This window comes from Manis javanica, chromosome 8 (genome assembly GCF_040802235.1).
Source record: "Manis javanica isolate MJ-LG chromosome 8, MJ_LKY, whole genome shotgun sequence".
In the NCBI taxonomy this organism is placed as follows: domain Eukaryota; kingdom Metazoa; phylum Chordata; class Mammalia; order Pholidota; family Manidae; genus Manis; species Manis javanica.
In genome coordinates this window covers 87,115,934-87,142,790 of record NC_133163.1, presented here as the reverse complement: position 1 = coordinate 87,142,790, position 26,857 = coordinate 87,115,934, and the positions used below count along the sequence as shown (strand labels likewise).

The 26,857-nt window shown below is 38.7% G+C and overlaps 1 long non-coding RNA gene across 1 annotated transcript; it reads left to right on the top strand.

Annotated features, from left to right (window-relative positions):
• Window positions 1–20,929: 20,929 nt before the first annotated feature.
• On the top strand, window positions 20,930–26,602 carry LOC140843123 (uncharacterized). Its single transcript, XR_012120635.1, has 2 exons — window positions 20,930–21,366; window positions 25,125–26,602. It is a non-coding gene; the product is annotated as an uncharacterized lncRNA (long non-coding RNA).
• The last annotated feature ends 255 nt before the right edge of the window (window positions 26,603–26,857 follow it).

The window sequence follows — 26,857 nt, the reverse complement described above, 5'->3', positions numbered from 1 at the left end:
ACCACTAATAGGTACCCACACATTTATTAGAGAGCAGTGCAGCCTCTAGGGGGTCAATAAAGACTTGTTGACTCACTGACTCTATAAATATAAAAGGCAAAAGAATCAGACATTCTGCTAGCCCCTAATTTGCTCCCTATAGGTAAGTTTCTTTGGTAACATTGATTCTTTTAGGCCACCAGGGCTCCATTTAGTGAATTACAACTGCAGTTTGCTAACTGGTAACCTGGTGGCCCCAGTGAGTTTTTGAGTCTCCCCAAATGCAGGACATCTCCCTTGAGCTTAACTCTGAATCTTGTTGAAAACCTAACCTAACTTTATTTTCTTTCACAGCATTTTCCCTTTGAGATGAAAGATTCCTTTGCCTTTAGGCCTTTTAGCCTTTTCACAAGGCAGAAACTCTCAACTCATAAACAAATAAAAATGCACTTCATTTACCATATTCTTGCTATTTTACATTTTTAAAGGAAAGTATTGGCGAATTGCTATGAATGCCAAGTAGGAAATTCACAATTTTCCTTGCAGCATTTTTCATAAATGAGTAGCTTTCCAACAGATCCAGCCATCAATAGTGCCCTCCTACTGTTTGACTCACATTTGTAATTCATTTCTTTGTGCATCACAATACAAAAATTTTGTAACACATTAAAAGACCTTGTAGAATACTCCTGAGGCTCCCTAGGTGTTTCTTCCTTGGGCCCAGGCTCCCAAAGTTTTTCTGTTTTGCCTAGTGTTCTCTACCAAACATCCATCCTTTATGCAATCTTAGGAAACCTACAATAGGGTGAATTAGTTGCATCCAGCAGGGAATCTGTCTTGGAACCTGATGAATCTGGTCTCTTTTCTTGTATAGTGAGCTAAAAATTGCAAGCAGCTTTTTAAGAAGTTAGTCTTCTGGGCTATAAAGATGCCAAGTTCCCAATTCCCTTAACAGGATTGAGATGCTTATGAACTTGATAGATTTATGAACTATTCTTATCTTGGGTTGAAACATAAGCCATGGTTGTGAGAAAGGTAATGCCAGGCTCTGACAGTACCACTCCATTGTGATTTATAGTGTCCTGCATGCCTTGCCCTCCCTCCATGTGGGCACTGACAGGGCCTAACAGTGGTTGCAGGGGCCATTCCTATGTGTCTTGAGAAAGGCATCCACACTGGCTGTGCAGCCAGAGGATTACAGCTACTCCCAATGGCACACCCTTCACCTTGCTGGGTAGTTATGCTCCCTGTTTGCTTTACCCAAAGATTTCCTGGAATTTCTTAGTTTCACTCTGCATCATTTTATTTGCATTCTTGTCTCTTACCAGGCTGACCTGCCTGCTCTTCCTCCTTTTAGACTTCAGCTGAAGCAATGCTCTGTGGTTATTTCTTGCTGATCCATGGAGGAAAATGAAGACTGCACAATACCCAGTGTCTGAGATAACTTGTCTATTAAACTTGATTGATGTGAAGCCTTTCCTGATGGTAGTAGTGCTCATTTACTGAACACTTCCTATGGGCTAGGCACTGTACTGGGTGCTTTCCATGTTCTTATTTAATGTCCTGATGAAAAACTCTAGGTCCAGTGAGACCGTGAACTTGCCAAGGTGTTACCAGTAGAGCCAGGAGTGAAAGCCCAGTGTTTCTGGAGCCAGAGTTTGTTTCATCTTAGTGCCATATTGCTTATTTGACACTTTTCTTCTATTAAAATTGTGTTCTCTAAGGTTTTCTTGGTGTATTTACACATATACACATACACACGTGCATACACGTGCCTGTGTCCTGTATGTTTAATGGCATTTATCATTTTTGTTATAGTTTGCTGTTAATATTTTTAATTCTACCTCTAAACTACTAATTTCAGAGAACAGAGATTGAGTTTTATTTATCTTCATGTCCTTCCTCCTAAATAATGCCTAACGCCTGGCAACTAGTAACTGTTCAATAAATGGTAATGATAATATTGGTTTGGTAGAGACATCATGAGGAAATAACTTTTAATTTATGTAAGTTTATTCAAGTTTTCATCACTATTGCAGTATTATGGCTTGCAATTTTGGCACCCCGAAGGGGAATATTTATAGACTACTTGGGCAATTTACAATTATTTTCTCTTTATGTGCCGTACCAGCTAATCAACTGCATATTAAAATAAAGGGTTTATATGAATAAGTTGGCTTAAAATATTTCCGTGTTGCAAAGATCAGTACAACACAAGCACACAAACAGCATTTTCAGGAAAGATTCCAAAGTAAGGCTTTACTTCATACAGCAAAGCTGTAAATAAAAGTCAACAAACTAGAGTTCTTAAGAACCCCTTCCCACTGCCTCTCTGACTGGGCTTTAACCTGTATGTAAATGAATTGCCTAAAGTGGCTAATATAATTTTTTTTAAAGAAGATAATACTAAAAGGCAACAAATAAGTATGTTAACTTAGTACAAGAAGCATTGCATTTCTAATCCTAACCCCTTCTATGACAAGGTGATTTTGGTCACTGGAACATGACAAAAAAACTCCTGGTGGCCCAGTATAACCCATCACTTCTGCTGGAAAAAGCACCACAGGGTAGGAGTATCACTAATATGATTTTCACTTTTACAAAAATCACAGACTTCTTAAATGTACAATGTGGTGGCCATTTTGTCTGAATCAGAGCATTCTTTCTGAATTTTTATGTTGCTTTTTGTTCTAATTTCCATCTCTAGGTTTTTCTCCTTCATGCATGCTAAATTTAAGTGTAAAAAAGAACCCCAAATCCAAATAGATGGAATACAGGAAAACATAGGATGATTACTGCAAGACTGCATCATATATTGTATAAAGACAGAGTCTCAGCAATTTATTTTGGCTGTGTCAGGGTGCTTGCTTAGGGAGCTAGAGATCTAGTCTTTCATTCTATCAACAGCTCTTGCTGTCAATTAATTAGAATATATATTCCTATTAATTCAAGGCTGTGCAATGCCTTCTTTATGTACAGTACAAGCATTTCCATGAAACTCTGTCTGTCCTCAGTTACAGCATGCAGCACTCCCGCCCTGAATTTGACTATTTCATTCCCAATCTACATGTCTGCCAAACTGTGCAGATGCTTTTTGGATTGGAAATACATTACTGCTTTTAATAATATTTTTAAATGTTGAGTGTGTAGATTTTTAACTTGATCTCTTTACAGATATGGGTAAGTAAAATCCATTTAACAGATAAGGAAATCAGGCTACCTATGATTTGGCTCTAATATGCAAACCAAATGGTTAAATATCTTTCAACAACTGACTTTCCCCAATGGATGTAGCTATCTCACAGAAATTAAGGCCCCATGTCTACTTCTGAAATAATCTAGACAGCTTGAAAATAGAGTGCTACCCCCATTTTCTTCATCCTCAAACCTGCATTTCCTCATGAAATTCTGTACTTCAGCTACTGGAATCTCAATATACCCTGTTGCCTCAATTAGAACTTTTCGAGTTATCCTTGACTTATGTATGTCCCTTGCTTTCTATGTCCAATTGATCATAAGACCTGTCAGTTCTCCCTCAGAAGTGTCCTCTGGCTAAAATCCCTTTTTATCATCCTCACGGTCACTGGCTTAGACCCTCATCATTTTTGTTTGGAGTATTAATAGAGCGTCCTGTCTGATGTCCCTGGCATCCATCTTCCTCCCCTCAAGTCCATTCTTCACACAGACATCAGAATGATCTTACAGAAAACAATTCTCATCAAGTTACTTCTCTCCTTAAAGACCTCAGCTGGAGTCCAGTTGTTCACAGGATGAACTCTTAAACTCCTAAACCGGGCCTGTCAGGGTTTTGGCTACTGGGCACCTTCTCTAGTTATAGTTCTTGCTATTTTCTGCATGGAACTGTAATCTCTGGTTCCTTTCCTAAACACTTGTATCAAAAACTCTCACATTTATTTATGCCTTTGCACATGTTTGCCTAGTGCCTGGGATGCTGCCTCTTCACCACTCAGCAAACTCATACCATTTAACCATGTTAATATCACCTCCTCTTGAAGTCTTTACTGATACTGGCAAAATAATTATTTTCAAAATTATTCTCCCTGCTCTAGAGTTTCTCATCATGCCAATACTTCTATTATAACATTTATTGCTTTGTATTTTAATGATCTACTAACAGGTCTGGTTGTAAACTCTTTGGGGAGAGGACTCTCCTTATAACCAATTCATATTTGAATTTGCCAAGTACAAGGATGTTTAATAAATGCTGCACGAGTGAATGAATGATTCATGTTGATTTTCCCCCATACTGCAGTGTTTTGTAACCAAACCAAATGATATTTTTAGTATAAGTGCTTCTACTATAATGGTATTTATGCTTTGCTGGAAAATTTGATCTTCAGAAGGGAAACACAATGCAGAAAAACAAAAAGGGCTCATTTGGCAGACCAGTGAAACCTTGTGCAATTTGTACCCAGACCACTAGTCAAATCAATATTTGGTACCTGAGCTAGGTTGGCTCTACCTGGCGGTGCTGCTCACTGCGGGCAGTTATGACCATAATAGGTGTCAATAACAAGCTGTAATAATATGAGTGGAGATGCTGATAGCACTTTGATTAGGGGGAGTTGCTGAGATAACGTAGATGGAGTGGAGTCCGGGCCAATGGGGTCATTGTTAAGGTGGGTACTGGGCAGCGTAACCTTCCACAAGCCTCGTCTCCTTAGGAAGACAAGGCCTCTCTTTGGGGCAGAGGCTAGAGTGCACTCATTTTTGACTTTCTCAAAGTAGATATTGCAACCTTAAAAGGATTGCCTTAACCAGTGCCAACAGCCATGCTGGGGAACTTTTTTCTTTCCTGGGGTAAGTTATAGTTCTTCTCTTGCTATATATATTAGTTCTCTTGTCTACCAAAACTTGTATATTGAACAATGTGACTTCCACAATGCACTGAGGTTCCCCCGCTTATCAATGACCTTCCCCTGTTTTTCAATTATGTATGAGCTAAATCACATTACAGACAGACATTCCAGCAGAGCAGACAGTATTTATATATTTGCATGGTTTGATTATCCAATGCTTCTATGTTGTCTTTCCAATGAAATGATGTAGCTAATGCTTTGAAGATAGAGACTGTATGTAATATGGAAATAATTTGAAATTTTTTCAGCATTTGACATAAATTTATTTGTGTAGCAGATATTGTAGCCAGTCATTTGTTCCCAGACCCATTCTCTGGCCTGCCCCTCTCTGCTTCATTTGCAGTGACCTATCACTCCCGGCTCCTCTTTCCGGCTGGCTTCTGGGTAGTTTTGGCCAGTGGTAGGTGCAGGCAGAGGGCTGGCGGGCTGCGGGGGAGCCAGATACCCCTCCTCCTAATTCTTTGCCTTGGGCTTCCTCTCTGGCAGCGGCTACCTTCCTTCTGAGGCTCTAGCTGCTGTGGGATCGCCCCTCCCTCCCTCCACAGTCCCCGTTCCTGCCATGCAATTCTCTGCTGGGATTCTGTCTCCCACTAGACGGCCCTGGCTTTTGAGCTCTAGGAACAACATTCCTCCCCTGGCCTCTTAGAGACTGTAGAGGCTTCTTGCTGTTACTAATTTCTGGGTTGCTTCAGTGTTCCTTGTCTGGCTCTTCAGATCTTCCATCACCATATCACCACTTTTTCATATTCAATTGCTTCTGCATAAAAGATCTAAAGTGTGTTTCCCTGACCAGACTCCGATATGCTGTTAAAAACAATATAGAGCAAAATCGTATCTACTACAGGCTCCATTGCCCAACCTGTTGGATAGAATAAAAATCACCTCATCTGTATCTACCTTATAAGAAGACAGCGGTAGCCTCTAGACCTCATATGCTACTGTGAATGTTAAATGAGGTCTTGTGAATAATTTCTGAAATATTAAGAAAGCCCTCAAACTCTTTCACAGCACCTTGATTGCATACTTGTACTCTGGCATTCCTGTCACCTACAGAGGAGGCCGTAGAGTTGTGCTGCTGATGGTACCTGAGGACACAGCCCCGTGACTGTGCCATTATGGCCTTTAAAGGCTCCTTCCCCCAGTTCTCCATAGACAATTAACAGGGGAAGGTATTAGAATATCCCGAAGATTCCAAAATTTCTCTTTCTTTATTTTCAACCAGTTCATAAGAAACAACAAATATTTCCATTAAACCTGTAAACAAGCCAAGTTTCAAATCCTTTGAGCACTGCCATGATAAGCAGCACCACCCCAATTAAAAAAGGCCTGGCTCCATTAAGTACACATTATAAAACCTGGTGCTAGAATCTCCTGCAAATGAGGATTTTTGATGTTTCCAGGAGGAGGATGGAATGTTCCTCCCCCACCTAATATCTGTGATTGTGATTAATCCAACTTTTATTGATGAAAGGGCACTGCAGCTATAATCTCACGGGCTCACTAAGGGAAGAAGAATGCAGCTCTTCCGAGTTGGGATGAAGTTGTGTGGGTAGATGGGTTTGGAAGAGCAGTATTATACTTGGCTTCTAGATAAACACCGCAGAGACCTCTTCTAAATCTTCTGGTGATTTTTGTGATCCTTCACAACTAGTGAAATCTTGGCTGTGAGGCAGACAGGAGAGGAATCCACAAATAAAACATCTGTTATTGTTATATCAATGATGATATATACCCAACTCTGAAATAACAGCATTTAATACAAAAGGGAACCTTATCCCAAATGAGATCTCACTCACTTCCATGACTTCATTTGCTACATTAATAAGAGTGAACTGAGGTTTATAATTGGGTGATCTTATCTGTTAGCACTAGAAATATATCACAGGTATAGGGCTTTATATTTTAGATTAATGGAATTCAAAATGTTGGAAAAGTTCTATGCTAACATACCGTCTGCATGGACAGATGAGGATGGTAATACATTGACAAAACAGGACACTTTTGGGGCTATTTGCCTGTTGTTCTATGTGTTTAAAGGAAATTTGGCTTCCCCAAATGTTCAGCTTGTTAGAAGTTTAAGATATTTTTACAACAATATATTAAAACAACAATAAAAGAGTGTTGAGCTTTACAAATGCTTTCATAGGACACAATATTATGATTCTTAATATTTAAAATGAGTAGAGAAATGATGTAATACTTGAATCTAAAACATGTTTTCTAACATATAGGTGAAAAAAAACTTCTAAACTCTAAAGGCTATATATCACCACCTATTCGGGAATTTTTAAGAACCCTAAAGAAGAATTTTGGCAGTGGAATAGGCAATTATTTGCCAGCACCAGATTTATATCCAAATCAAAAGAATCTTACAGGTGCTTTTAAATATCTTCAAGTGATATCCAGGAATTTATTGGTTTTTACTTATATTTCCATTGCCCTTGTTTGACTCCTGACCTTTGTGTCCTGTTGAAACAAACATGCCCTTATTTGACTCTTGACCTTTATGTCCTATTGCTCAGCTCTTGAATCTGGAAGGTAGCAACTCTGTACATTCTCAATTGCCCCTCTGACTCTTGCTATGCAACACTACAGAAGAAAAGGTTTTGCTCTGCTCTCTTATGGATTTTTCAGCTCAAAGTGTGTTTAATTCTTTTCCAGCCTTTACTAAAACTGGTGACTACTGAAGCCAGTTAGAATGTTGTGTAAACCTCCTTAGAAAGTAGGTATTAGAGCCAAGCAGGAAACATCTAGCCTTTCAACATTTGCTACCCCTGACAACAACAGACTTTGGAAACTCCCTCTTTCTGGGGCTTCTATGATACCTTTCTCTCATGCCCTTCTATTTCTTTGGCCTGACCTTTCCTTCTCAGTTTACTATATTAACTCCCAATCCTCTTCCCTATCTTTGTGTGTAGGCACTTCTAATGCTCTGTTCCCTGGTCATCTCCCATACCTTTATTATTTCATCTACAATGCCTTTCATTTTAAGCTATATTGAGGTATAATTTACACATAGGAATTGAATATATATATATATATATATATATTTGTGTGTGTGTTTGTGTGTGTAGTTTGTGTGGTGGGAACACAAGATGTACCCTCTTAGCAAATTTCAAGTATATGATAACAAGTAAAATCCAATATGTGTGTGTGGGAGAGGGTTTTCCCATGCATGACACCAAGCAATTCTCTAACATCAGCAGAGAGTTCAAGAATTCAACTCAATTCTGACACTATCTACCCAGGTACAGCACCAGATTCTCCAGGTTAAGGACTCTATCCTGCATGACTGCCTCCACCCCCAATTCGAGATTACATTCACAAGCCTCAGTCTGTTACCTCTGCTTGCACATCTGGAAACAGATTGGAGGTTCCCACAACCTCCTTATTAGGTTCCATTAATTTGCTAGAAAAGCTCACAGAACTCAGAAAACACTTAACATTTGCCAGTTCACTAAAGGATACCATAAAGGATACAGGTTAACAGCCAGATGAAGAGAACAAAGGGCAAGGTCCCAGATGAAGGGGCACTGTCTCATGGAGTGCAGGGCCTGGCTCGGTGGCATGTGGAAGCTTTCTGGTTTCCCAAGCATAGACACTCTTTCCAACAGAGAAGCAGGATCCAAGAGAGCAATATGCTCTCCTCAGGGGTTTTTGTGAGGACTTCACTGAGCAATCACTATTGACTGATTCAACCTCCAGCCCCTTGCCCTGGGGGTAGGGGCCTGGGCCAGGGTCTGAAAGTTTCCACCCACTAATCACAAGGTTGGTCATCTTCCAACCAGCCCCTACCCTTAGGTGGGATTCAAAAGCCCCTTCATTAACATAAAAAGACTCAACCTTTCTCCTTTATAGTTCTGAAGAGTTTCCAGGAACTGATGAAGACCAAATATATATTTCTTATAAATCCTTATATCACAGTCACCATGATGTACATCATATCTCCTGAACTTACTCATGTTGCATAACTGAAAGTTTGTAACCTTTGCCCTCACGTCCTCCTTTCCCCCTCCTACCTGCCTACCATACTTGACAGTGACTGAACTCCTGATGAGGGGCAGTGGTGTGGCAGGTATCTTGAGCTCTGCTTAGGACCCTTGCCATGTTTCTAAAGCAGACTGTATTATAGCAGTATGCCTTGGAGAATAAATAATATTCTCTCTCTAAAAAGTCCTGGAGAACATCCGTTCTGGAATTTTATTAGGCCTGCTTTTCAAACAGCAAGTTGGAGAAATGTGTTTCTTTTTTATGTGTGTATGTGTTTCTTAATTAATATTAAACCATAATTAGCTTGTTTTTTTTTTAAAGGGCATTTAATCATTACTGAGAAGATTCAGGCATATGATATAAAGCTATCTAACCACTCCTCCATAGATAAATTATCAGCATGGCCCATTAAGCCTATAGATATATGTAAATGCTGAGTCTTTCATCTTTAAGCTCAGTCTTCCTCTCCTTGGACTCAAATGTTGAGACTGGGAAAAACAGGAGATTCTGCCTCATCAGGGAATGGCAACTAGAATGTCTTGCTTTTGTAAGATCTCTATGGCCCTCTTTTCTGAGATTAGTTATGGGTACTCAAGTGTCCCTTAAGATGAAGGCTTCCCTTCAGCTTTCTGTGCATGTCCTGTGAGTACAGATATTTCTTCTTGGTTAAGCATTTCAGGATCCCGTGGGCATTGGTTTTCTGTCCTAGATCCCAGACCACTGACAGAAATACCTTGTTTACCCTTGCCAGCCACCTTTCCCAGGGCTAGACCTTGTCTCTAGTACTTCAGACAGGGTCCTGATCTCTGAATGAACTGCAACTAAAAATCTTGGCACTGTCATACATGAAGTCTGAGGATCACAAGTCTGGACACTCCAGCGGTGGTGCTCATTGACCACATGAGCCCTGTGAATACAGATGCTGATCAGTGGAATAAATAGCATTAAAAATAACTCAAAGGTGATGATGATTTCAATTTAATTTATAATTGTATAAAGGCAAAGACTGGACCTTTCCCACTTCCACTCAAACCCCCAGGCTTTTCCCAACAAGGCTGTCTTTGCATATTGCAATTGCAATTTGTACACATCATATAGAAATGTTGGAGAAATGGGGAGAGGGATGTGTCTCGGGTATAATATCTGCACGTTCCCTAATATAGGGAAACCTTGATCAGATTGCTTTACTTAATACTATGAGTATTATAAAATTGGGTTTTGGAAGTAGTGCAGAGCAGGAACTCTGAAACTGTAGTGTCATGTGCAATGCATGGTGAATTAGAACCTGTGAAGAGGTAAAGGGTTTTGTACCCTCCCAATCTCAACTCTACGCTTCTTTCCTGCCTGTCTTCTGCTCTTCACTCTGCTGCTCAAGACTCTGTCACAGTATCTCAATCGTGTCTGCACCTTCCAAAAGATTCCTCTAACTCAACATTTTCCCTTTCTACTTACTCTGTCCACAGCTCCTCTAGTCTCAATAACAGTACCAATATATGCCATTGGTTGAATGCTTGATATGTACATGGCAATACAGTGTTTCATTGAAATACTATCTTCTCATAGGGAAACATTAGTGATTAAAATATGAATGAAAAGTGACTAGTCCAACTTCTCTGATCTCAGTTTCCTCACTTATAGAATAGAGATAACTATTTACCTTACAGGTCAGTTTTAAGATCACAGATTAGTAACCTAAGGCTCAGAAACTTGCTCTCAGTCACATACACTGAAAATGTGCTAAGCCATGATTCCATCTCATGGTATCTGATGAAAGCTTGTATTTACCTTATACTTATTCTACTGTGCCACAGCATGAGAATTTCAAGCTCTGGTTGAGGAATGAGAGCCAGGAGACCTACTTAATCTCTAGGGTTGCCAGATAAAATATAAGATGTTAGTTAAATTGGAATTTCAGGTAAACAATGAATAACTTTTAGTGTAGTACATAACAATTATTGCGTGAGATGTGCTTATACTTTGCTATTCATTGTTTGCTTGAAATTCAAATTTAGCCTGAACTTTAACTGGATGTTCTGTACTTTTTTCCCCTAAATCTGGCAACCCTACTGGTACTCCATAAATCACACCATATAGACAACTGCTGAAGTGTAAGGAATGTGGTCCTTGAGGCAAAAAGGAAGTCAACTTTTATTATCAAGCCATAGCCTGTCAGAACTGGAAAGGAGCTTAAAGGTCATCCAGTCCTCATTTTACCAATGAGTAAACTAAAGATCGGTGTGGGGAAATGCTTGCACAAAATTATAGTGCTTATGAGGAGGAGAGACTTGAAGTCAGGGTTCTATTGTCCTTGTTTAATGCTGAATCCGCCACATGTAGAGCTATTGAAAAGGTTAGAATCAAACTGATGTTTGCTGGTGAAAAAACGTGGCTGTTTCATGCATTGTAGGGGCTTAATAATGATTTGATGTTTTCCATGGAACAGGCACACTCTATGGCTTGTTGATAATGATACACGTCACACATGTACAGTAGTATAATCAAAATGTACACACATAGATTCATTCATTCTGACTTGAAATAATATGTTGATATCTCCCAAGTGGATTATTAGACCCCCTTGGTAAATATGACACTAATTCAAGTCAACTAATTTTGATATTCCTGAAGTCTATAGTAACTAATAGAAAACTAGGACAGCATAACATCCAATGGGGGAAAGAATGAAACTCAGAGCTGTGTTATTGAAAACATTTGCCTCAAACCACACATGGATATTGAGCATGTGCAATGTGATTAGTCCTGAGATGTGCTTTAAGTATAAATTATATACTAGATTTCAAAGATTTAGTATAAAAAAGAGTATAAACGATGACAATAATTTTTAAATTAGTTGCATTTTTAAACATTTTTGATATATTGGGTTACATAAAAGATATTACTAAAGCAAATTTCACTTTAAAAAATTCTTTTACTAAGGCTAGTAGAAAATTTTAAATTATATAAGTGCATCAAATTGTATTTCTACTGGAGGGTACCTTTCCAGAGGTTTCACTATTTGTTTAAACAGAAAAAAAAAATAGAGATTAAGACCTACACATGCATATCTTGCTGTCTTTCAATGATAGAATTAACTCATTTATATGCCAGTGAAAAATTATGAAATTGTCTTGGAAAGTGAAGGCAGTATGGAAATACAAAATACATCTATAGTCACTGTTATTCTTAAGAAAACAGTTTACTATTGGATTTCATTTTCAGAACTATGGTTAATGATTTCAGGCTGCTTATCTCTTTAGGGCAAGTCATTTAGGCTTAGTTCAATTAAATGCCTCCGTTTCATCATCTATAACCAGAGATCTCTGAGAGGAAGGATTCCCAACACCCACAGGGGATAGGACTTATAGACAATGAATAATGTGACCCCATTGCTGCTGACAGATGGGAATCATTCACTCCTTAGTGTATATTTTTTGAAATGCTTTTAAGTCCGTGCCCTCACTGAGGCTGTTGCCATGGTCATATGCTTTATGATGTGAGCCCCTTGCCCCTACTCTGCCTTCCCCGAAAAAAGAGAGCCTTGCAGCCAGTATCACAATTGCATAAATATTTTACTAGTCAGTGCCTTCGTAATCTCTTCTACTTTCCATTGAACTTGGGTAATTCATAGATACAGATAATAAAGGCTATCAGATATAGAGGGAGGCACAATGTGATCCCACTTCATTAGAAAGTGCCCTAAGAGAGTCTCCTGCCTTGGGAGCTGCATTTTGAAGTCCTCTCTTGTTCTGGCAATTTTAAGTTTTAAGCTGTTGCTTTTGGCATGGAGGCTGTTTTGCATTTTTGGTTAGTGGTAAAAGCCAAAATGTCTCCTTGTGATGTCGATTATGACTGATAGAAGAAAAGATGAGTGTTTTGGAGGATTTCTTTTTCTCTCTCTCTCTCTTTTTTTTTTTTTTTGGCCATTTGAACCTCATCTTTGTTAGTGCATCTGCACTCCACCTGACCTTTCTTGGTTCTGTTTTTAATTCTCCTCATACACCAGCTTTTAGTGGAGACTGTGTGCTTTAAGTAACGAAGGTCAAATTTCTGAGCCCTTGTATGCTTGCCCAGTGATTTCTAGCCCTCTTTAATCCTTCCCTACACCAACTGCTGCAGTAATGAGGGGCAAGGGGCGGCTGAGGATTGAGGTCATGAGCTTTCAGTGTGTAGTTATATATTTCTCTGATGCTTATGTGAAAAGGTTCCTCTTAGTTTCCTAGAGGTGGGTTAAAAAAAAAAGAAGAAGAAAAGGGAAGAGATCACCGAATTCCGTTACAGAGTATTGATCATCTTTGTGTGGGGCTTTTCTTGCCACAATGTGCATCCTTGTTGGTTACGGAAGGAGAAGCTCCCATGTGTCACGTGAAGAACTGCATCTGCCATGCACACAATGAACATGGCCACTTGGCCATCCAGAAGGAGCTATGGCCTTTTGCCCAGAAGTGTCCAAGTGCAGGGGAGTTTCCTGCTGATTAAAGAATCACCAAGCCTCCTGTTCTCCTTAGAGGCATTTTTTGGTCTGCCACCTCTCAGGATGGTCATGCCATAAAAACACCCTATCTTTAAATCTCTGCAAGTATGTATAAAGAGAATTCGAAAGGTATTGAATTACTAATCCAGGGCACATTAAACATATTTGTAATTATTCTATAGCTTTTATTGTAAATAAAACAATTTAAACTGTAACCATCTAGGAGTCAGTCCTAAACATCTTAATGGAAACTAGATGCTGAATTACAGCCCCTGTGTAAAGCTGTTATTATAGTTTTAGACTCTAATACTGAAGACTGCTGTTTTTGATGAAATGCCAAGAAGCTATTTTTTTTATGTTATTCATAAGATACTATAATAAGCATTTTCCCTCCTGGGATAGGCAAATGGGAGAAAGAGAAAAAGAAAAAAAATCACTTCACTTATTTCTTCCTATGTTTGTTTGTTCATTTATTTATTCATGTGCATTCAATAAATATTTATTGAGTACCTATTATATACCAGGTACTCTATTAAGCATAGGAGGCGATCTGTCTACTGACAGCTACATATTGATACAAATTGTTGAAAAATTATTCAAGCAATCCAGGCACTCTTTTACTCTGGCTGATTATGAGTTTTTAAAGAATTCCCTTTTGCCATATGATAAGCACTCTACTCAGTCTCATGGGTGTATTTGTATCAGTCCCAAACTTTAAGGAGCTTACATTTTCTTAGGGGTTACATACACCGAGATCTGTAATACAAAAGTGCATACAAATGCCATGGAGACACAAATGAAATGTAATGGAGGTACAGTGATAGTAAAGATGACAGAAAAAACCTTACAGGATACTGGGAAAAATCTCCAGAGGAAATAACATATGATAGATCTCAAGGGATTCTAACAGAGAGACTAGCAGAGAGCAGCAGAGATTCTAGGATGAGAGACCATCAAAAAGACATCACCAAGTCTGAACAGTGCATATGGTATATGAAGTCAAGCAGTGAGAGGCAAAACCAAAGAGCCTTGAAAGCAAGGTTCAAAGTTTTGGATTGCACTTTACAGGCATTTTTAGAGATAGGGCGATGAAACAGTGGGTCTCCACTTTAAGACTTCTTTAAACTTGCAAGCTCTGGAGACACACCTGTGGTGTCCAAGAAGAGGCAAAGAGAGGAGTAGGTTTGCATTAGAAAATATATTTCAAGGCTTTATAGTCCTGTTTTGCTTCTCAGTTTACTTGTTTACTCAGCTTTCTTTTTCTGTGTTATGTCCTTTTCCATGTCAGGATGACTCTGTGTTCTATAAAGCAGTGCGGAAAACCTGGTAAAGCGTTCATGTTAATTAGTGAATGATAGCAAAGCATCATTCTTTTAAAATGTTTCTCAAAGCAAATGGTTGAGCTTCTTTTGTACCAAAGCCTGCACCATTACATTTTAGAGAGGTAATCTTCAACCACGTTGGACGTGACTCTGAATTTACAGAATTCCATGGAGTAGGTGGTGCTGAAGGAAGCCAGCATTGCTGTTAGAGAGATGCTGTGCAGACAGGAAGTGCCCCTGCAGCTGTACTAAGAGCACAGAACTCCCCCAGATTGCTGGCACTGACACGTAACAGGAGGAAATGATGATAGTCAGGTAGGAGAGAAGAGTAGGTGTCAAAGAGAAAACTTCAAGATTGTAAAATACCATTCTATGTTATAACTTTTGAGAAACCCTTTTCCAGGTTGTGCTCTGAAGAGCTATCAGATGAAGATATCTGGAAAATTATTGTGGGAGGGAAGGGTATATAATAACACATCAGGCTCTAGATAACTAACTTGCACATATGTTAATTTCAAAAAGTTACATAGAATACATTCTTATACAAATTCACTTAATTCCACAGTACATTGACTAACAAGCAGAAGTACTCTGTTCCTGCCCAAACACTCTCTTCCTACCCCCTTGCCTACTCTTCTTAGAGGTCACCACTGCTCTCAGTTTTTAGATTCTTCCAGACCTTTTTCCATGCAGAAGCATGTGTGCACACACACACACATGCCCACCTTGTGAATTCATATAGTGTATGTTGTCCTGCAACTCTCTTTTGGAGAACATTGCATATCACACATATGGATTTACCTTATTTTTTTTTATTGTTGCATAGGATTTTGTAATATGGATTCCTGTAGTTTATTAACCATTCCTTTAGTGACAAGCATTTAGGATGTTTCTAGTTTTTCACTATTAAAAACAATACTGTAATAACCATCTTCCTGATGTCTGTTTGTGCATATGTCAGAGTATTTCCTCAAGGTGCATACCTAGGAGTGGGTATGCTGGGTCAAATAGTAATCATATAGGATGTTTCCAATGCATTTATGTAAGATTTAAAAAAATCTTTATTCTTTGGCAAAGATCTGAATCCAGTTGAAATCCTAAACCTATATATCTATCAAAAGTATCTCCAAAGTTCTTGATTTATCTCCAATAATGCTCAAAATCCACTCTAGAAGCAAAACACCATTTGTGATGAGATATGCCAATCATGTATTTAGATTTATATGTTACCACTGCATTTGCCAGTGCTGAGCATTAAAGAGGGCTTTACAACACATATGCATAGTACACTTTCATCAGGTAAAATCACCATGGATTTGATAAAGTAGAGCATGAATTTCAAAGGTACATAAGACAATTAGGTAGACATTTGTCTTTGGGTAATATAGATTATTATGAGTTTCAGTCAAGAAATGGAAAAGCTTGAAAGGAAAGCCCTTATTTTGAATGCCCAATATTTATTTCTCTCTGGTATAGTTGTCCAATGATACTTTACATGTTCTCTTTCTCAAAGGGTCCAAACCCACTGCATAAAGTAGGCACGCAAATATTAGGAAAATCAGATATATACAAGTTCATTTTTTTAACCCTCACAGAGTAAATTATTCAAAGTGCCCAGTGTGCCTTAAAGCATGAATTTTCAAACAATAAGTTATCTTTAATCAAGCTGCCTTCAGTGTTGGAGAGAAGTAAGCCGAAATTCCTGACTGAGTTTTGGGATTGAACCTGATGGAAATACTCTCCAGAACCCAGCTTGAGTAAAATGCCTCCCTGTTCTGTTAGTCACTGGCCTTTGTAATGTGGACATAGAAAAGAAAGGTTTGGGAATCTGGGCCCTGAAGGTGGAAGCAATTAAGATTCAAATGGATTTTGAAAACTGATTTGTTTTTCTCTTTATTTGCCACATAAAAAATAGTTCTACGTTCCTAAAATCTCTCAACCGCCCATTAAGTAAATATATTCATAGAACACTTGATGTTTTATTGCTTATTACTCAAATCTACTTTATATAACATGGAATATGTGTGTGTGTGTGTATATATATGTATATATACACACACGCATATATCTTTAAAATATACATATATGGTCAAATCTGGGTTTCACATCAAACATCTACTGTATGTTTCACTAGGGAGACAAGACCCATGTGTTTTGCAGAAGCTTTTAAAGCTGTTTCATTTATTTTATTAGCCTTTAATGAATGTAATTAGAACCCAAGTAATTAAATGCAATTGTGCTCAGTATGTTCCTGTTGTAAATTGCCCTAAACAATGTGCATCGTGTGAACAAATTTGTGGGATTAATCGAGGATAGATAATGTTTTTGGATAGTATTTCACACTAAACGGCCGCAGAAAGAAACAAAGAAGCTGGCGCAGTGTCATTAATCTTAGTCAACTGGCAGCTCTCGTGGAATTTGCATGACTTAGGCAGTGACACAGGATGAGGCTTGCTTGGGGTGGGTGTTAGATCACTGTGCTACATATGTATTTACTCCCCTTTAGTCTCCTGATTTATAAGCAGAAAGAAGTTTGCATATGGAAACGGATTAATAACAACAGTGTTAAAGGAAGCAGTTGTAGATTACCTGAATTATTACTGGCAATATACATGTTCTTTTGTTTTCATATTGAGTATTTCTATTTTATGGTTGTTAAAAAGACATCTGTGAATCCTTGTCAAGATAGGGAAAAAAACAGATATACTGTGGCTGGATAGTATACCATTGGAAGAAGTTTGGCTTCTTTTTTTTCTCCTTCCATATCTAATATATATTGATTCACTGCTTTAAGAACCAATCCCTTTCAGGAGAGGCACTTTTGAATTGCATTATAGAAAACCTTCAACTCCACTTATGAGGATACCATTTGGAAATAAGCGCTTGGCAACATAGCTAATGCAAATGCTTTATTTTTCCATCTTAAGATGTCAAATGCAACTCTGAATTACAGAAACAATTAGATAAGACATTCTAAGAAAAGCACAGAAATTGAGCTTCAAATGTCATAACAGATGACAAATAAAAGGTAAACGAATTTGGGTAGTTTTGAACTGAAATGGCCATGCCCTCATGACCTAACAGACATGCTAATCTCAGCTTGCACAAGTGTATCTGACATTTATGAGCACTTGGTCCTGGCCATTGTGTTCTTTTTCTTCTGCTTGAGACGAAGTTGTTTTCAAAGTTACCTATAATGCAGCCAAATAATTTTAAGGGCAACACATAAAGCTGTGTTTGTGTGCAAAGGCAGTGGTTACACACAAGTTATATTTAAATATTTATGAGGGAGACTTATATACTAAGAAACAGATGTATCAACACTAAAGAAAAAATATTCATTAATCAGATAACTATCTTTAACAATATATTTTAGGTTGAACTTTACTATCTTTTCTTCTGCACACAACTGTCTTATTTTGATACCAGCATCTTCTAATTTTTCAAAAATTATATGTTACATCCATCTGAAGGTCAGTTAAAAACATAGTTTCTGTGAGTTTTACCCTCTGCAAAAACAAACTTCTCTTTCCATGATGAATATAGATTTGAATAAAACTTCCTAAACCACAGAAACTCAGTGTCTCTCTCTCTCTTAAATGTATGTAGGCACTGTGGTATGTGGGAAATATTTTATGTTCTTATATCTCATTTTGTGTTCTTAAATGTTAAATGAACATTTAAAACAACAAATATAATTAACAATTCATGAGCATAGCTGACTCCTATTAACATGTCATTGACCTGCACACCCACATCCAACATTTAAAGACCTAGGACAACAGTATCTATTACAAGGCCAGGCCTATCAATATAGCATTAAAATGAATCATATTTAATATAGTGCCTAGAAATGATCTTGTTAATGCAATAACTAGGGGGACAGCACAGCCATAGTTAAAATGATACAAGACATTGTAAAGTTCAAGTACTATACACTAGACAAGAGAGATCACATTTTTAGAAGAGATCTAGAAAATAATTGCTCTGAAATCTACCTTTAATTACTGTTGCTCTCTGTAACTCCTTAAACTTTCTGCCCCTTAATGCTCCTATCTACAAAATAGATAAAAACTAACTTCAAAAGAATATAGAGATAGCATATGAGAAGGAAAACAAATTTCTGGAGGCCAGGGTTCAATGGAAAAGTGGTATTCTTAATGATTTAACTTACTGACTCTTGAGTGGAAGCTCTTAATGCATCCTGTTTGCAGATGTGTGGTGAAAGGTGCTTTAAACTGAGTCTAAAACTGGGGTTCAAATAGTAGCTTTGTGTGATCTTAGGCAATTCATTTGTATGTTCTTATCCCTCACAAAGGGATGATATGACTGACTTTAACCCATTTTTGTATAGAGCATTTTATCTGGATTCAGAGCCTGAAACTTAGATGCTATACATACTGGAGGATTATTAGTTCTTTTCCAACATACCAACATTTTCAGGTTGACTGCTTCCAAGAGGAACTGAGCAGCTTATAGGACATCTGTGGTGACAAGGGGAGACAAGCATGTAACAGCTGAATGCTATGGAAGTTTGTTAGCCCTGGGTAGGTGTTCAGGGCAGCTTTTTTCCACATGGTCATTCAGGGCCCCAGTCCTCCCATTACCTTGTGGCTCCATCATTATCAAGGTCCTCATGACCATCTGAAACTGGCTGTCAGACAGGTAAATAGCAGGAGGAACTGCACAGGGGAGGTTGATATGGGTTTAGCCTTAAAGTGGTTTGCATTACTTCTGCTCAAATTCCACTGGCAAGAACTTGGTCATCGAACCAAACCGTAACTTCAAGGGAGACTGTGAAATGTTGTATAATTATATGCTTGAAGAAAAAGAAGATGTATTTTAATGTATAGCAGTGGTCCCTGCACCAAGCAATATTCCTTTTTCTACACATTTATGTATCTGCATTTTTTAATTTATAAATTTGCATAGAGGTGGAGCAGTCTTTTGAATGAAAAGTGATCCTGGATCTGAGTCTTTTATTCTCAATCCCCAACTAAGTTTAAGATTATTAAAAACACCACTTAATGAACTGTGGAGGCACAGATTAGAAAGACTGTATTTCAGAAAGGACAATGGGCTTTCTCAGAGAAAACCTTTGTGAGGAGTTCAGGTGCAGAAGCCAGAAGTTCTTGCTGTGGGACTCAGTGTTACTGCTCTTAACTGGAACTGTTCCTCCCATTTCCATATGTACAACCCTTGTCTTCATGGCCTGGCCATGGTCCCAGCTGCCTGGGTCTGGGTGTGCTTGTTATCAGGCATCAACTACCTAGACTTAGTCACCCTGTGAAGGTCTTGGTATAAACTACGTGGGAAATGGGCAAAGGGGTCTTGTCATTAGGAATATAAATGTACATAAGCATCATTTGATACCATACACAAATAAGTGTTGGGTACATGTTACCCTCATTAACCATTAAGTAACTGCAAAAATATATAATTTTAATAGATTGTTTGCAGTTCTGGTTGTTTGGTGACAGAAGTTCTAAAATGTGATTAAACAATATTCTACTGTGATGTATATGTGTGTGTGACTATACAGAAACTATGTGGGCTCAACAGTAACTCCTATTGAGTGGCTATGGTGCACAAATAGCTTTAGGTATATTCTCTCATGTAAGCCTCTATGCAACTTAAGGAAGTAGATATGAGTACTCCCATCTTACACATGAAGAAATAGGCTATGATATTAAGTAAATCACACAAGATATGAAGGATTCACATTCTGTCAATCAAAACCCAAAGTACAATTATAACTATTCTGTGATGTGGGTTGTTAAATGACTATTGACTTATATGAGGCCAAGGCTGGCTGCCCAGAGAAGTTGACTGAGTCTGACAGATGTTGTAGGACTAGCTGATCAAGTGATCAAGTCTAGTGGGTTAACCCAGGACAGGGAGGAGGAGTGGCTGCAAGCTCAAGCAGCAAGTAAAGAGCAGCACAGTAGTAGCAGTGACTGGTGAGAAGTCTAAGCATAAACACAGCAAGCTACTTAAATTTTCTGGGTCTTTGTAACCTCAGTCATGAAATGGGGATAATAGAACTACTTAACTTTTATGGATATTGTGAGGGTAAAGTGAATTCACAGTGCCTTGCTTTCTGCACAATAACAAGTAGTATTTATTAAATAACCTTTAAATTCCCTTCAAGTTCTATACTTTTTTGATGTAAGACACTTAAAAATTTACAGTGAGGTTTGAGAGTTTTAAGGAGCACCATCAAAGCTGCATCCTGGGGCACTCTCATTCAGGTGGTAGAAAGACAAATTGGGTGGAGATGGCTGTGTCAATTGTAGTGACCTTTAGTTAGCTAACCGTAAATCAGTTAATCATACACGCCTAGCTTATCTTACTAGAACCACCCTAGACATTCCGTAGGTGATCTCATCTAACCAGACCCCAGGATGTGGCGCCAGCAAAAGATTTATGAGCCTATAGAAAAAACCCTGTATTGTGATTATGGAAAATTCTACCCCTTTTGAAAATGCTATAAAACCTTCTGCCTTAGTGTGCTCGGGGTCCTCGTTGAGACCTGCTGCGACAGGCTGACTTGGACCCCAACTAGTTGGCTTCCGAATAAATTCCTCTTGCTTGTTGCATCAAGAAACGTCTTTGGTGAGTGATTTGGGGCGGCGCCTTCCTCAGGGGAATCCAACATTTGGGGGCTCGTCCGGGATCATGCGCTCACCCCGCTTCACTCCCAAAGTCGCTCTTGGAGGAAGAGGTAAGATTAGTGGCGCCTTGGTTTGTCTGTGTTCTGTTTTCTGTTTTTCAGTGAGACCGGTCAGAATTCTGAAAGGGGGTACCCACTGTCTGGCAGCTGTCCCGATCCCGTAAAGGGGTCGAGACTGCGGTCAGTAGACGTACTAGGAGCACCGCAGGCTGCAACCCTGGGGGACGCCTCGGGGAGGTTGGGAGGCCAGGGACGCCTGGTAGCCTCCCGTCTGTTTTTCCGGCAAGGTGAATCTGATGAGATAGGGTTGATTTTCAGGTGCCAGGAATATCAACCCTCTGATTCCTTTCGGTTTCTGTTTGAAAATCTGAGAAAAAACAAAAAGCGGCCGCTGTGTGTCTAATCTGTGTGTGTCTCTGTTTTTTGTGTCTTTCATGTGCCTAATAATTGTTATACTGACAAGGGGACAGACTCAGACAACCCCCTAAGTGTGTAAATGAATATATCTTTCTACCTCCGGATGGTATTAATGAAATTGATTTAAAGACAAGCGCTTGTGAAAATTGAGTGTTCTAAAACTTCCAGAAAACCTGGTAAAAAAGTGTTAAGCATTAATGCTAATTTGAGTTTGCCTGAGGCGGGCATGTCCTGGTAGTTGTCCGCTGCCTGAGTTTACCTAGAGTCATTTGAGTCATGTTATCTGCTAAATCTTTTAAGAATAGAATGCTTAGAAGCTTGGCTTTGTCTAGTGTTCAGTGGGGGTCTTGTGAGTAGGCTAGCATAGTTGTTGCAGGTAGGTGAACTGGATAAGTGTGGCAAGTGAACACCTTTTAAATTGTGTGTTGCAGTGTGTATGCCTACCTGCAGCCTGAGAATCTTTGTAGTAACTTAAAGCCTTAGAGTTTTGTTAAGTTGAGAAGATGTGCTCTGTGTTTGCTGGGAGATTGTGCTGTGAAGCTCATGGTTGCAGAAATTGTAGAATGTGCTCGTGAGTTTGTTGGTCTAGAAAATGTTAGTTTGACAGTTTGCAGTGTCCTGCTTCTCAGTGTTCACTAGAAGTTAAAGTTTCTAATGGTTTTAAGTTCTAATTAAAACCACTTAAAGTAATAAAGAAAAACATTTCTCTATGCTAAAAGATGTATGTTTTAATAAGAAAAAGTATAAAAAATGAAAACTCTTCTGCATGCTAAAGAATGTGTTTTGTGATAAAAGAAAGTAACTTTGTTCTAAAGTACAGCTATTTATTTAAAGAGAGACAAAGAGAGAAAACAGCGTGGTGCCTTTTGTTGTAAAAGATCCGCTCAGCCTGTTGCTTTGGGGGGAGGGTTAGGATGTTTAGAGATAAAGTGAGATAAACCCAGTCAAGCCGCAGGCAAGCCCAGGCATAATTCTCACCGGCTTATGTGCTTGGGACCATGGGGCAAATGAAGAATAAATTACTATATTCTTACAGATATAGTCATGCCTAGTGAAATTAAAGCAAGTGAGTCTTGATATCAAGTGCACAGCAAAATTAAAATCTCGTTTCCAGTTAAACAGTTTTCTTTAACTGTTAGTCTGCTCTTAATGTTGAAAGATCACAGCAGTTTCTCATGCTTAAAGTCTCAGTGAGTTGCCATGAAATCGTAATGTTAAAGGGACTAAAAGCTAAAGTTTGTTAACAACTGCATAACCTTTATTTGCCTTTGAAATATTTTGTTATTAAAAATGATTGCATGGCCTGAAAAATTGAATTCCTAAGCAGAATAGTAACAAAGCTTTTTTCAGCTGATTAAATGCACTTAGTTAACAAACCAAAATTTATTAAACTGTAGAATCTGGACAAGATTATGTTTCTCCCAGAAAAACAGGTTTCACTGTGAAGGTTTAGATAGACGAACGTGTGACCACTTTTGAAAAAAGTTGTAATAGATTTTTTGAGAACCACCAGGTCTTCTTGTTTAATTTATATGCTGTATGTTTAAAAAAAAAAAAAAAAAAAAAACATGGGGGAATCTACTATTAAAGAGTAAAACATTCTTGAAGCTTTCAGAGAAGACCTGTAAACTTAAGCACTTTCTCTGTTTTTTGTATCTGGTCTTAGACACTTATGCTGAGTTATGTTCTTATTATTTTCACTGTTTGTAAGCTATTGATTGTAAGCCAAAGGTCATCATTTCTCAGTCCCTAAATGAAAAAGTAAAATGCCTGATCTCTTTCATCTCAAAGCATATTTCTGGTCATATCTGAATATCTGTGTGAAAGAAAGAGACATTTAAATTTGAGATTCTGCTTAAACTTTTAAGTTGAATTTGACTATAGCCATATTCATTCTTTGTATGTATCTCTAACAGGTCTTTTGTATGCCTGGTAATATTATACTCTGCCTTGAGTTTAGACAGTTCTTTCAGCTAAATATGAATTCTTATTGTAGCTTTTTTCCCCTCCTGAAGATGAAAGCAGAAGAATCTACCATCTGCTACCATTCTCTCAAGAATGCTTAGTAACCTAGAATTAGTTTGACTTTCTGTATGTTGTCTTTAAAAATTGACAGCAGCAGTCTCCCCTGCTGCCCCACTTTTTAAGATATCTCGTTTACTGTGCTGAGTATATAGACAATAAATGTGTAATGATAGTTCTAAAAAAATTAAATGCAAAAAGGTGCTTTTACCTCTAGTTAACTCTGATATTTTCCAGAGGGCCCCTGGAACATGTCAGAAGAATTTTTTCTCACTAGACAAAGTATTTGACTAATTTGGCTTATTTATCTGATATATATATATTTATTTACCAAGAAAGCACTGTCAAAGAGAATGATGCTAAACTTTGTTACTGAATGTTTTGTATTACAGAAATATCAGAATTTCCTTATGTCAACTGTTTTACAGTAAGCTCTCATCATATCTTTAACCATTGTCATTTGTAAGTCTTTTGTCATTTATAGTATTATCCCTAAACTGGTAAAGAACTAGATTTCAGCAGAACAGGTATTAGTTACATAAGATTACATAAACTAAAGAAAATGATTTTGTGTCTTTTTGTTTCAAATGTTGCTGGTAAAGTGTTTTAACCTTGTTCTCTTAAACTGACAACAGTTTAGTAAATGACTGTCTTTATGAGCAGAATTGAAACATCCTTCTCTCTACTTGATCCCTCCAGAGTTTAAAAACTTTCAGTGACTGTTTTTGTATTCCATGGCAGTATGTTTATTTGCACGAGTTCAATAAGAATCTGCTTTCCTTGTGAGAAGACTACTTAAGAACACTGGTTATACTACCAGGGCTTTGACTGGAATGTCGTACCTGAGAGACATGTGTATAAACTCAGATGTGAACAACTTTAAAGAACTAAGATTGACTTTATAAAGCCAACAAAACCCCTTGGAAGAACTGGCCTGGTACCTTGCTTACAGAGTTCCCAGCAGCCTTACCAGGTGAGTAAAGAAGGTCACTTCCTGGCAGGTGCAGAGACCTCGAGAAGAGAAGAATTCATCCAAATCTACAGGTACTGCAGGCAAAGCCTGATGGCAAGTCTGGCTTGGCTGTCTGGCCTCAAGAGGCCTTTAAAAGTTCAATCTGAAATTCCTTACAAAAAGTTCCAGCAAAGCATATTTAAAAGAGCCTGTGTAATCAATTGCTCTTCTTGCTGCACCTGTGCAAATAATCAAGCCAGCTGTTAATTATTTTCTGAACCTAGTTACTTCTAGTAAAAATGAGAGTAATTTTAGAGAGAAGTATCGTTTCAATAATGCAGCCTCCTTCCAGAATAAAAAATCCAACTCCAGATGTTGCTACATAACCTAATAACACAATTTGTTTTATCTTGCCTAGAAGCCACAAAACTGCAAATAGTAATAAAAATGAAACCCAGAATAAAAGCGCCAGCCTTCTGAAGCCCTCTCAACTGACCAGTGATGGAGACCTAGCTGCACCCTTTACTGCGCCCCCTTCTCAGCATGAAGCAGCCAGAGCGGTCATCACCCCTCTTCCCTAGCAGCAGCTAGAGTCTCTATCTGTAAAAGAAAGAATGAGACCATACCCATAGCCTTCCCTGGTAAAAACAGGTATTTAATCCCTCCTCCCGAGGGATAGTGGGCTTGTAACACTGGAGTGACCCCATGTGTCTCTACTTCTGCCTTCAACTCCTCCCGTGATTTCTGTATCATGGTCCAGCTGGTGCCCAGGTTGATGTATCATGATGATCTCTCATTCATAGCTGAATTTGAACCTAAGCATAGATATAAGAGAGAGCCGGTCTCGCTGACCTTAGCCGTGTTGTTAGAGATAAGAGTCGCAGCTAGAGTGGGAACGGAGGCAGCCGCTATTGTTCAAGGGAACCAGCATTATGAAAGACTAAGGACTGCTATTAATGAAGACCTAAAAACCATAGAGCAATCCATTACAAAACTTGAAGAATCTCTGACTTCCCTCTCTGAGGTAGTCTTACAGAATAGACGAGGGCTAGATCTGCTGTTCCTAAAAGGAGGAGGACTGTGTGCAGCTTTAAGAGAAGAATGCTGCTTTTATGCAGATCATTCCGGGATAGTAAGAGATTCAATGTCAAAACTTAGAGAAAGGCTAGATCAGAAGAAGAGAGAGCGAGAAGCAGGCCAAGGACTGTTTGAATCTTAGTTCACTAGGTCCCCGTGGTTTACAACCCTGATATCCACTCTGGCTGGGCCCCTACTCATCCTTGTGTTGCTTCTAACTTTAAGACCCTGCATGTTAAACCGGTTAATAACTTTTGTTAGAGAAAGAGTGAGTGCCGTTCATGTACTAATGTTGAAGCAACAATACCACTCACTCACCTCACAAGAAGATACAAACATTCCATGATTGGAATGCCCCAAAAAGAGAAGTGGGGAAATGTAGGATCTGAAGAATCAAAAGTTAGCATAAGTACAGCCATCTTAAGGCCTAAATACCACCCCCTAACCCAAAAGAAGGAAAATCATTAGAATCTTGAAAAACAAGTTAGTTAGCCTGTGTCAATTGTAGTGACCTTTAGTTAGCTAACCGTAAATCAGTTAATCATACACGCCTAGCTTATCTTACTAGAACCACCCTAGACATTCCGTAGGTGATCTCATCTAACCAGACCCCAGGATGTGGCGCCAGCAAAAGATTTATGAGCCTATAGAAAAAACCCTGTATTGTGATTATGGAAAATTCTACCCCTTTTGAAAATGCTATAAAACCTTCTGCCTTAGTGTGCTCGGGGTCCTCGTTGAGACCTGCTGCGACAGGCTGACTTGGACCCCAACTAGTTGGCTTCCGAATAAATTCCTCTTGCTTGTTGCATCAAGAAACGTCTTTGGTGAGTGATTTGGGGCGGCGCCTTCCTCAGGGGAATCCAACAATGGGAATGGTGCTGGACATGGCGGTAGTCTGGCACTGCTGGTCAAAGGCAGAAAGAGTGAATCAGAGTCCCTTCAGGTGGAATTTCTGGCAAGAGATTTGTGCAAAGGTGGAAGAGCAAAGGTGGGATGAAGCAAACAAGACACAGTGTGGGTAAAATTGTAGTATTTCTAGAATATCTTGCCTGGCTTTGGCACATCTGCATA